We start from the raw sequence: 12,528 nt of genomic DNA, 5'->3' as shown, positions 1-12,528 counted from the left end.
CTTATCCTCTAGTCACTTAGGTCACAGCTGTGCCATCGAGCCTGTCACATAGCACTCAGATATCAGTGGGCCTCACACAATCCAAAAGTGTCCAGTGTCCAAAAGTGTGTGCAGAGATTCAAAATCTCACTTATCCTCTAGTCACTTAGGTCACAGCTGTGCCATCGAGCCTGTCACATAGCGCTCAGATATCAGTGTGCCTCACACAATCCAAAAGTGTCCAGTGTCCAAAAGTGTGTACAGAGATTCAAAATCTCACTTATCCTCTAGTCACTTAGGTCACAGCTGTGCCATCGAGCCTGTCACATAGCACTCAGATATCAGTGGGCCTCACACAATCCAAAAGTGTCCAGTGTCCAAAAGTGTGTGCAGAGATTCAAAATCTCACTTATCCTCTAGTCACTTAGGTCACAGCTGTGCCATCGAGCCTGTCACATAGCGCTCAGATATTCATTGGGCCTCACACAATCCAAAAGTGTCCAGTGTCCAAAAGTGTGTACAGAGATTCAAAATCTCACTTATCCTCTAGTCACTTAGGTCACAGCTGTGCCATCGAGCCTGTCACATAGCGCTCAGATATTCATTGGGCCTCACACAATCCAAAAGTATCCAGTGTCCAAAAGTGTGTGCAGAGATTCAAAATCTCACTTATCCTCTAGTCACTTAGGTCACAGCTGTGCCATCGAGCCTGTCACATAGCGCTCAGATATCAGTGGGCGTCACACAATCCAAAAGTGTCCAGTGTCCAAAAGTGTGTGCAGAGATTCAAAATCTCACTTATCCTCTAGTCACTTAGGTCACAGCTGTGCCATCGAGCCTGTCACATAGCGCTCAGATATTCATTGGGCCTCACACAATCCAAAAGTGTCCAGTGTCCAAAAGTGTGTGCAGAAATTCAAAATCTCCCCTGTCCTATAGACACCTTGTACCTTGTTTTACATACTATATAGTTTGTTGGATTTTGTCTACATTTCTACCAAAAATGAGGAAGGCTGGTGGAAGAGGCCGTGGAATTGGGCGGGGGTTGGCAGCTGGTAATGATGGTGTTGGTGGTGGATCTGATGGTAGTGGCAAGAGCAAAATAGGTCCGAATGCAGGAGGTGTTGAGCCTGCGTCATCGTCTGGCTACATAAGGCCTCGAACGCTTAGTTTTCTAGGAGTTGGCAAACCGCTTTTAAAGCCAGAGCATCAGGAAAAAGTTTTGTCTTACATTGCTGACTCAGCCTCCAGCTCTATCGCCTCCTCTTCTTCAGTTGTAAAAAGTAAAAGCACTGAGTCATCATTGGAGGCTCATGTTCATGAACCACACCTTTCCTTGTGTCCTTCACCCCAACCAAGATTGAAGGATGACGCAGGCCATACTACTGATTACTCCATGGAGCTGTTTTCACATACCATGCCTGGATTATCAAGTCAAATGGTGAATTACCCAGGCCAAGATGAATCTGACATGGAGTGCACTGATGCACAGCCGCTGATGGATGATTCTGCTGGTACATTCACTCAGAGCACTACATTGTCCTCGCACTGTACAGAGCCAGATTCTGACCCTGATGAGACTCAGGTGCCCCTTCCCGCACACTATACCACCATACACGGTGACACAGAGGAAGGTGCACATGACATAGAAGAGGAGGTGATGGATGACCCAGTTGTTGACCCAGATTTTCATCCATTGGGGGAAGAGGGTGCTGCTTCCAATAGCTCAGATGAGGAGCATCCACAGCAGACATCGACATCGCAACAGCTGTTATCTGGCAGGCCCGGAGCACTCCAAAGACAGGTTCCAAACATCAAAAGAGTTGCTGGACAGCTTGTCCAGAGGGTCAAAAGATCACAGCGTGCTAGGCCGCAAAATGTCTGCCAAAGTAGGAAGAGTGCAGTGTGGCACTTTTTTGAACAAAATCCTCATGATCAGGCCAAGGTTATCTGTAAGAAGTGCGCAAAGACCTTTAGCCGAGGGAAAAATCTGAAAAATTTGAATACCAGTTGCATGCTTAGACATTTAACCAGCATGCACTTGCAAGCGTGGACACAACACCAAACCTCAAGTGCCACATGTGCAACTGATCACAACGAAGGTAGTCAGCAACGCTACATTGTTTCCCCCACTGTAAGCCCACCGGTTAGCACAGCAGCAAATGTTGAGGTGTCGTTGCAAGGCCACAGCAGTCAGGGAATCCCACTGTTATATCAACGAAAGACTGATTCTAGGCCATCAGAAAGAACACCAACTCCATCACCATCATCAACCCTCTCTCAGTCCGCCCTGTCCACCGCTACTTCCACCATATGCAGCTCTCAAGTCCAGCTCACCCTCCCAGACACTATGAGTAGGTCAAGAAAGTACTCATTCTCTCATCCGCCTACACTGGGTTTGAACGCCCACATTGCCAAACTAATCTCGTTTGAGATGATGCCCTTTCGGTTGGTGGAAAGCACAGCTTTCCGCGAACTCATGGCCTATGCAGTACCACGCTATGACCTACCCAGTCGCCACTTCTTCTCTCGCAAAGCCATCCCAGCCCTCCACCATCATGTAAAAGACCGCATTGTCCATGCACTCAAGCAGTCAGTGAGCGGAAAGGTGCTCCTCACAACTGATGCATGGTCCAGTCGGCATGGCCAGGGCCGTTACGTGTCCATCAGTGAGCAATGGGTTAATGTGGTGGATGCAGGGTCCACAGGGGACAGCGGTGGTGGGACAGTGCTGCCTAGCCCACAGTATAGGAAACAGTTGGCTGCAGGCGTTCCACCCTCCTCCTCCTCCTCCTCCAGAAGCGAAAGCTCGTCCACAGAGCGCAGTCGTACGAGCACTCCATCTGCAGCTGCCACTGTTGCACACGATGTGTCCCCCTATCGAGCAGCAAGTGGAAAGCGTCAGCAGGCTGTGTTGCAGATGATGTGTTTGGGCGACAGACATACCGCCGAGGTGCTGGCCGAGTACTTGAAGCGACAAACTGAGTCATGGCTGGGCAGTGTACATCTTGAGGCAGGCAAGGTAGTTAGTGATAACGGCCGTAATTTTGTGGCAGCCATAGCCCTTTCAAAACTCAGCCACATACCTTGCTTGGCTCACACCTTGAACCTGGTGGTGCAGTGCTTCCTCAAAAATTATCCGGAGTTAACAGCCCTGCTCCAGAAGGTGCGAAGACTGTGCTCGCACATCCGCCGGTCGCCTGTACACTCCGTTCGTATGCAGAAGCTGCAGCGATTGCTCCACCTTCCCAACCACCGCCTCATTATCGACATTGCAACAAGGTGGAACTCCTCCCTGCACATGGTGGAGCGGCTGTGCGAGCAGAGGCAGGCCATAATGCATTTGTGGGAGGATACACGGCCAGGCACTTTGAGAGCAGACATGGAGTTGACAGGTGTGCAGTGGTCGAAGCTGAAAGACCTCTGTAAAGTCCTTCAGTGTTTTGAGGAATGCACACGGCTGGTAAGCGCAGACGACGCCATCCTAAGCATGAGCATCCCACTTATGCGTCTGCTCATGCAAACTTTGACGCACCTTAAGGAGCAGGCGTCTGCAGCCAATGTTGATGAGGAGGAAGAGGAGGAGGGAATCCTTGATGACATTCAGCCATTGTCTGCTCAGGGACCTCTCCTGGACGAGGTGGAGGAAGAAGAGGAGGAGGAGGATGATGATGGGGATGATTACTTAGGGGAGGAGGATGCATCTCGTGGGGCAAGTGAAAATGTTGGCGTGGCAAGGTCTGGTACAGGGTTTGTGCGTGACTGGAGGGATGTGGATTTGCCAGAAAGTGCTCCTCCAACCAGCACTCGCAGTGCATCATTGACACCGGGAACATTGGCCCACATGTCAGATTATGCCTTGCGGATCCTAAAAAGGGACCCCCGCATTGCCAAAATGATGAACGATGACGACTACTGGTTGGCCAGCATCCTGGATCCACGCTATAAAGGCAAATTACAAAACATCATGCCACAGGAGAACCTTGACCTAATATTGGCTAATAAACAAGCAACTCTGGTAAATCGGTTGCTTGAGGCATTCCCAGCACACAGCAGCGGTGATGGTTCTCACACAAGCCGTACGGGCCGGGGGCAGCTTGGCAGAGGTGTTCGTGGTGCACACAGCAGAAGTGGCGTTGGAGACAGGGGTTTCATGACAATGTTGTGGACTGATTTTTCAAATACCGCTCACACAACTGGTAATACTGCATCGATGGAAAGTGACAGGAGACAGCAGTTGTCAACCATAGTTACAAACTACTTTTCCTCCCATATCGATGTTCTCCCACACAGGTCATTCCCCTTTGACTATTGGGCCGCTAAACTGGACACATGGCCTGAATTGGCCCAATATGCCTTACAGGAGCTCGCTTGCCCAGCTGCAAGTGTGCTATCGGAAAGAGTCTTCAGTGCAGCTGGATCAATCCTGACAGAAAAAAGGACCCGTCTGTCAACCCAAAATGTGGATGATCTAACCTTCATTAAAATGAACCATGCATGGGTTTCCAAGGATTTTGTCCCACCTTCCCCTGATGACACATAGGGTGACAGAAAAATGGCTTGCTTTGGTCCACCTCTTCCTGGGACTTGACCTATTTCGCCTTTTGCATCAGCTGAATGTCCAACATCAACATATGCCACTTTCTAAAACTCCCTAACTGTGCTGCATCCCCCCCCATGGCCGGGGTCACCACCTAGTGCACGACACCGTGCGAGTGCCGTTGCCCTGGACAGGTGGGTAGGCCGACTCTTGGGCGCGGGCACTGGCACAGGGTCCCTCATACTGCAATCAAGTGTCTCTGACGGTGGTGGTGCACACCCGCCGTCAGACACACCGCTGTACTATGAGGGGCCCAGTGCCAGTACCGACGCCCACGAGTGGGCCCCCCTTGCTTGGGCAGGGCCCCAGCATTTGCAATCTTTACCTCTCCCTGCTCCTCCGCTGTGTAATCTGGGCCGTCAAATCCATACTGTGCCTGACACCGTCTGAGCCTGCCTCCTAAGACATATATATTGAATGTGTACGCTATCCATACATGTTATCCGGGGATACGGTACCCTTTCTAACCTTTGTGCAATCACGTGCAATCCATACTGGGCCTAACACCGTCTGAGCCTGCCTCCTGAGACATATATTTTGAATGTGTACGCTATCCATACATGTTATCCGGGGATACGGTACCCTTTCTAACCTTTGTGCAATCACGTGCAATCCATACTGGGCCTAACACCGTCTGAGCCTGCCTCCTGAGACATATATTTTGAATGTGTACGCTCGCTATCCATACATTTTATCCGGGGATACGGTACCCTTTCTAACCTTTGTGCATTCACGTGCAAGCCATACTGGGCCTAACACCGTCTGAGCCTGCCACCTGATGTATAGACATATATTTTGAATGTGTACGCTATCCATACATGTTATCCGGGGATACGGTACCCTTTCTCACCTTTGTGCAATCACGTGTAATCCATACTGGGCGTGAGAACGGCTGGCGAGCTGTTAAGCAAGCTACAGCACCTGTGGTTTGCACACGTAAGTTGTTCATTTTTTCAGGAATGACGGTTAGGCCTAATTCCGGAACTGCAGTTGACCTGCACTTACTGGGAAATCATTGTTCGCGGGTAATAATTGTAATCAGTGATCCCCATCACTAACGTTGTTCAGCGGGTTATCTGCACCTGTAAGCGACAAACGCTGGCCTTTTCAGTGTAGCGCACATGCAGCCACGGACATGTAAGGGCATGACACACCAGTTATTGGCCAATCTCATGTTCCAGAGCCTCACGTGTCCCTCTAGTAAGCCGGACTCGGACCGCGGGGCATGACGGAGTCTCGTTCGTTAACGGAATTAAGCTTGCAATGTGTGCATCTGTTCTGTAGCTGGCATGGTTGAGGTTTCCCAGGTGGAGTCGAATTTAACCGTAGGCTCCACTCCTGGTGGTGCCCTTCTGGACATTCCTTTAAGGTTCAGCTTTGCAACCATACTGCTCACGTAAAACAAACACTTTGCCTTCATGAACGCTGTTTGGAGGGTCATGACTCGTGGGAATAACGCCGCCCAATAAGTTAACCTGCTAGAGAGATCCTTTGTTGCTCCCAAGCATGACATCACACTCCCTAGGAGGAAGGTAATGCCACTGTGGCGACCGTACTCCTGGGGGCGACACAAGTGCACTGATGCCCAGCCACTGCTCGATGAATCTGCTGGTACATTGACCCAGACCACTACATTCCCCTCGCACGCTACACGGCCTGAATCTGACCCTGATGAAACTCAGGTTACCCTTCCCATATACAGTTCCATCTTACACGGTGACAAAGAGGAAGCTGCAGTTGAAAGTGCAGGTTCGGCCCACCCGCCATCAGACACAACACCGTACTATCAGGGGCCCTGTGCCAGTTCCGTCGCCAACGAGTGGGCCCCCCCTGCTTGCTCAGGATCACAGCACTTGCAAGGTTGAAATACTGTGCAGTGAGATGGAAGATGGGGACGACGAGGATTCCAGACTAGTACAGGGATTCCCTAGCGAGGAGACTTATTTGATTGTTTTCAATGTTGGGACAGCAATTTTTGGGGAGCACGTTACTCTGGAGAATGATAGATGGGGCCCACCATACACTGGAACATTCCAAAGGTGGACATCAGACACTGGAGCAGCATTTACAGGGCCCATTATACACTAGAGCATTATAAATGGGGCCCATTATGTTTGGAGCATTATTTGGGCCCATAAGACAGTGGAGCTTCATCCATGGGGACCAACATATACTGTAGCATTATGTGGAGCTCATCATATACTGTTTCAAACATTATATGGGACCAATGATTCTGTATGGAGAAATAGATGGGCCTCGTCATGAGATGTAAAAAGTGAAGTATTTTTCATTGTACTATACCGCTATTTCTCTGCCGTATCGGAGCATGATCATTGATGAGTTGTGGTATGTGTTAAAGGGGCACTCTTTCGCCCGGGGCACATGAAAACTTGCAGCCAGCCCTCCCCCCCCACAACTTTAGCCAAATAACCCCCATTTTTCAGTGCGTAACTTGTATTATGAAGTTAATTAAGGTTGACAAGCTTAAGTAAGAAGAATTGATGCTTTTGGCATTCAAATGGGCACTGTAGGTGTGTTTCCTGTCCTCCTCTCACTGCCGACTTTTATTCCCCATTGACTTACATTGGGTTTCGTGTTTCGGGACGACCCCGACTTTTCCCTATAATCGGACGATCTTGCTCGACCCGACTTTTGGAAAAGTCGGGTTTCACGAAACGAAACGCGACCCTAAAAAACCAAAAGTCGCTCAACTCTACTCACCACTACCAGACCACCTGCCGTGGTGCTAATTCTGACACCACCCTGATTTTGCAGTGATGCCGGCTCTGATGTCAATTGCATGCTCATTGATGGGGCACTGTGAGAGAGTCCAGTGGTGATGAGCAGGACAGAGGGGGTCGCAGTTGATAGTTTTGCAGGAGATCCCTGTGGCATTTATTTTCTTCTTGCCTGCCCCAGGTCCTGTAGCAGCCAATATGGCTATTTCAACACCACTGAGAAGAGCTGACCATGCATTTCTTCTGCAATGACACTTTAAGAGAAGTGTAGTATCACAAAAATGAGCAACGAGCCAGCCCTTTACATATGGTTTATATTGAACCTGTCACCAGGTTTTTGTCACCTAGTCTGAGAGCAGCATAATTTAATGATTCCACTGATGTGTCACTTATTGGGCTGCTTGCTGTAGTTTTGATAAAATCACAGTTTTATCAGATTATAAACAGAGGATTAATAAACCTGCTGCCACGTAGTCCTCCACATTCATGAGCTCTGTTTAACCCCGCCCCCACCACCGATTGGAAGCTTTTTATTTATACACAGAACGCTGCCAATCAGTGATGTGGGTGGGGTTATACAGGGCTTAGCATTCAGAGAACTAGAGCAGATAAACTGTGATTTTATCAAAACTACAACAAACAGCCTAGTAAGTGACACATAAGTGGAATCAGGATATCTGTGTCTACATCATGTGGATGTGGTAGCAAATACCTGTTGATAGATTCTGCTTAAAAAGATTATTTAACCCCATTTTGTTCTACAAACAGCTAATACTAAAACCAGATAGAGAAATACTCATCTGAGTAATTCCCTACTGCTCCTAAGCTGGTGCCTTCTTATCCCCAAAAGTCTTTGCACTTACAGTATCAATTATGCTGTATCAGCAAGTCTTGGGATCCCTGTAACCAATCACTAGCCACAGCTATCACCTCAGTGGTCAACACACCATGCCCTCATTGGCGGTAATTGGAGATTGTCGACTGAGCAGGAAAGTGACATCATCAGATTTGGGTATTTTTTTGTTACTTTTGGAGCTAACACCTTTAATAAGGCTTACAGACATCACCTCTCTGCTGTCCAGAATCCCGGAGAGTCTATCAACCATATCCTTCTTCTCCTCTCGTTTCCTCAAACTCAATGTGGACAAATCCAAACTCATCATCTTTCCTCAATCTCACAGATCTTCCTTACCTGATCTATCACAATAAATTACACTATGCTTTCCCCCGTACTGAAAGTCCGCTGCCTCGGAGTAACCCTTGACTTTGCCCTGTCGTTGAAAAGGCACATTCCAAGCTCTTTCCACCTCCTGTCGCCTCCAGCTCAAAGATATCTCCAAAATCTGTCTTTTCCTCAACACTCAATCTACTAAAATGCTTTTGCATGTCCTCATCATCTCCCGCCTCAACTACTGCAACATCCTTTTCTGTGGCCTCCCTGCTAACACCCTTGCACCTCTCCAAACCATCCTTAACTCTGCTGCCCGACTAATTCATCTCTCTCCTCGCTACTCCTCCTCTTCTCCCCTCTGCAAATCTCTTCACTGGCTCCCATTCCCTCAGCGTATCCAGTTCAAATTACCAATACTGACCTACAAGGCCATCCATAACCCATCTCCTTCATATATCTCTGAGCTAATCTCCCGATATCTTCCCTTGCATAATCTCCGGTCCTCCCAAGACTTCCTTCAATCCTCCACACTTATTTGCTCCTCACCCAACCGCCTCCAAGACTTCTCCTGAATATCCCCCATCCTCTGGAGTTCTGTGCCCCAACACGACCGACTATCAACCACATTCGGATCCTTCAGACGGAACCTGAAAACCCATCTGTTCAAGAAAGCCTACAGCCTGCAATGATCCCGCTACGTCCTCACCACTACCAGAGATATCGCCTCAACCAACACTGGAGCTGCTGCAACCCCCCAACCTACTGTCTCCTTCCCCACTATCCTGTAGAATGTAAGCCCAAAAGGGCAGGGTCCTCTCTCCCCTCTATATCAGTCTGTCATTGTTAGTTTGTTTACTGTAAGTGATATCTGTAATTTGTATGTAACCCCTTCTCATGTACAGCACTATGGAACCAATGGTGCTATAAAAATAAATAAATAATAATAATAATAATAATATAGTCTTTCCCAGATTATTGGATAGATTATTAATTTTAAATTAATTTGGTCTAGATTATTAATTTTAAAAATTAGTAATGTAGACTATCCAATAATCTAGGAAACACTAAATGCCTTATTAAAGGCATTAGCTGCAAAAATAACAAAAAAAGCAAAAGGCAAACAAAATTTTTGTCTTTGCGAAAATGGAATATTATTATACAGTTCTGTGCTAGAAAGTTAGATGTCAGATAATTTTTTTTCAGATTTTGAATTAAACAAATTTCTCATTGTTAAAGAATTTCTTTTTATGTTTTTCCAATGAAAACTTTTTTTCTGCTTTCTTTTTCCTCTGCAAACTCTGCCATTTCCTAATGTACACAGAGAACACATCGAAAGTTCCGAATGTTCACAGAATGAAGGCATCTTGTGTATCTCGGTGACCCTGGCCGTCTCACAAGCTGCCCAATGACCTCCAAGCCTGCCCTCTGCCAACGAGAAATTCACCGTGATTCTGTTTACTTAGCGCCGTTGTTTGATTGCTTCTATTTCGTAAGTGTTTCTAGACGGTACAAAAATCCTTCACGGCGCATTGCTAGGAAAATACAAAATGCTAGCAATAGTATCAGGAGAGTAGGCATGTTCAGAGCTTGCAGTCCCAAGGGAAGAAGAGTGATTATACTGCATTGCATCTAGAGAGTTGGGGTGAGGACATGTGCTTGGTCTGAAGACTCATTAGTAGCTAGAAACCTCATACTGACAAGCTCCGGCGAGGTCAAAAGAAGCTGTCTGTAAGTATGTTTTCTCGCGTTATCCCCTGAGGACTTTCATATTAACATGATGTAAAGTATGAAATGGAGAAAAATCAGGACAATTAGTTGCTTATTTGTCAATTAGAAGAAAACACAAAGTAACCAGTAGGGATCTTTCTACTAATTAGCTTGATATGTGCCAGATTGATCAAAGTAAATATCTGAATGGTTTTCTATGGATTACTTTTCTTCTTAAGACAAGGAAAGGTTTGTCACCGGTTTCATTTGCAATTATTTTTTGCAGAAATTTAAAGGAACGTGTCTTGGGAGTCGCCGAGTCACGAGTGATACACCTACAGTAAATTCCATGGTTGGTAAAGTAGAGACTTAGCTCTTGGTGGACACCTTAGTAATAGGTGAGCTTAGTTCATATCATTGAAGACAGTTTAATGATGGGAGGATTTCTTAGATAGTGAAATGAGTAGGTGAAAATGTGAAGAAAGCCCATTTCTGGGAAAATGGATCTTGTAATAACAAAAAATAAACCCGAAGCTGAATTTCTGATTTTTTTCTGTCCCTAAAAGGTTGGAAACCACTAACATAAATTTATCTTGGACCACCTTGCCAAACCCTAAAAGCGATAGACCCACGATAACCACTTACTCTGTCCAAAGGGGTAGTAATTTGGACCCCCAATGATCCTGAGATTGAGGCTTTGAATTCCTTGATTTTAAGAGCATGATAATAATAAATTTTATTTCTATAGCGCTGACATATTCCGCAGCACTTTACAATTCAGAGGGGATTTGTACAGACAATAGACATTACAGCATAACAATAATCACACAGATTATAACAAATACCAAGAGGAATGAGGGCCCTGCTCACAAGCTTACAATCTATGAGGAAAGAGGTAGATACGAAAGGTGGGTGGTAATAATTGCCCTGATTGTTTGGACCAGCCATAATGTTAAGTGTGTAACAGTACAGACACAGAGGGCTAATGGATGCAAAAAGCATGTGGGAACATGATGCGGGGAACCTGGTTATGGTAACACTTTTGAGTGTGCCATCTAGGGATAGATTAGGTTAATGTGTTGAGGCGGTAGGCCAGTCTGAATAAATGCATTTTCAGGGCACGCTTAAAATTATGGGGATTGGGGACTAATTGTATTGACCTGGGAAGTGCATTCCAAAGAATTGGCACAGCACGTGTAAAGTCTTGGAGACGGGACTGGGAGGTTCTGATTATTGAGGATGCTAACCTCAGGTCATGAGCAGAACGGAGGGCGCAGGTAGGGTGGGATACTGAAACAAGGGAGGAGATGTAGGGTGGTGCTGAGCCATGGAGGGCTTTGTGAGTGAGGGTAATAAGTTTATACTGAATTCTGGAGTGGATAGGTAGCCAGTGTAATGACTGGCACAAGGTAGAGGCATCGGTGTAATGATTGGTGAGGAATATAATCCTGGCTGCAGCATTCAAGACAGATTGGAGAGGGGAGAGTTTGGTAAGAGTGGGACTGATTAGAAGAGAGTTACAATAGTCGAGACGAGAATGAATAAGAGAAACAGTAAGAGTTTTTGCGGAGTCAAAAGTAGGAAAAGGTCGAATTATAGAATTGTTTTTGAGGTGCAGATGACAAGAGCGAGCCAGTGATCGAATCTGCGGGGCAGAGGAAAGCTCAGAGTCAAGTATGACCCCAAGACAGTGGGCATATTGCTGGGAAGTAATAGTGGAACCACACACGGAAATGGCAATGTCGGGTACAGGTGCATTAGTAGAGGGAGGAAACACAAGGAGTTCAGTCTTTGACAGGTTCATTTTCAGATATAGTGAGGACATGATGTTAGACACAGCGTTTAGACAATCGCCTGTGTTTTCTAGAAAAGCTGGCGTGATGTCAGGAGAAGAAGCTTATAATTGGGTGTCAGCAGCATAGAGATGGTACTGAAAACCAAATCTACTGATTGTTTGACCAATAGGGGCAGTGTACAAAGAGAAGAGGAGGGGGCCTAGGACTGATCCTTGAGGAACCCCCAACAGTAAGGGGAAGGTGAGAGGAGGAGGAACCGGCAAAAGATACAGTAAAGGAGCGGTCAGAGAGATAGGAGGAGAACCAGGAGAGAACAGTGTCCTTGAGGCCAATGGAACGGAGCATATTGAGGAGGAGCTGATGATCTACTGTGTCGAATGCTGCAGAGAGATCCAAGAGAATTAGCATGGAGTAATGATCATTTGATTTAGCTGTTAGTAGATCATTAGAGACTTTAGTGAGGGCAGTTTCAGCAGAGTGTAAAGAGCGGAAACCGGATTGGAGAGGGTCGAGAAGAGAGTTATCAAAGAGATAGCG

This window comes from Dendrobates tinctorius, unplaced genomic scaffold (genome assembly GCF_039654945.1).
Source record: "Dendrobates tinctorius isolate UK_male_01 unplaced genomic scaffold, ASM3965494v1 ptg000029l, whole genome shotgun sequence".
NCBI lineage: Eukaryota > Metazoa > Chordata > Amphibia > Anura > Dendrobatidae > Dendrobates > Dendrobates tinctorius.
The sequence above is the reverse complement of the archived record's forward strand: the minus strand, read 5'-3'. Positions refer to the sequence as shown.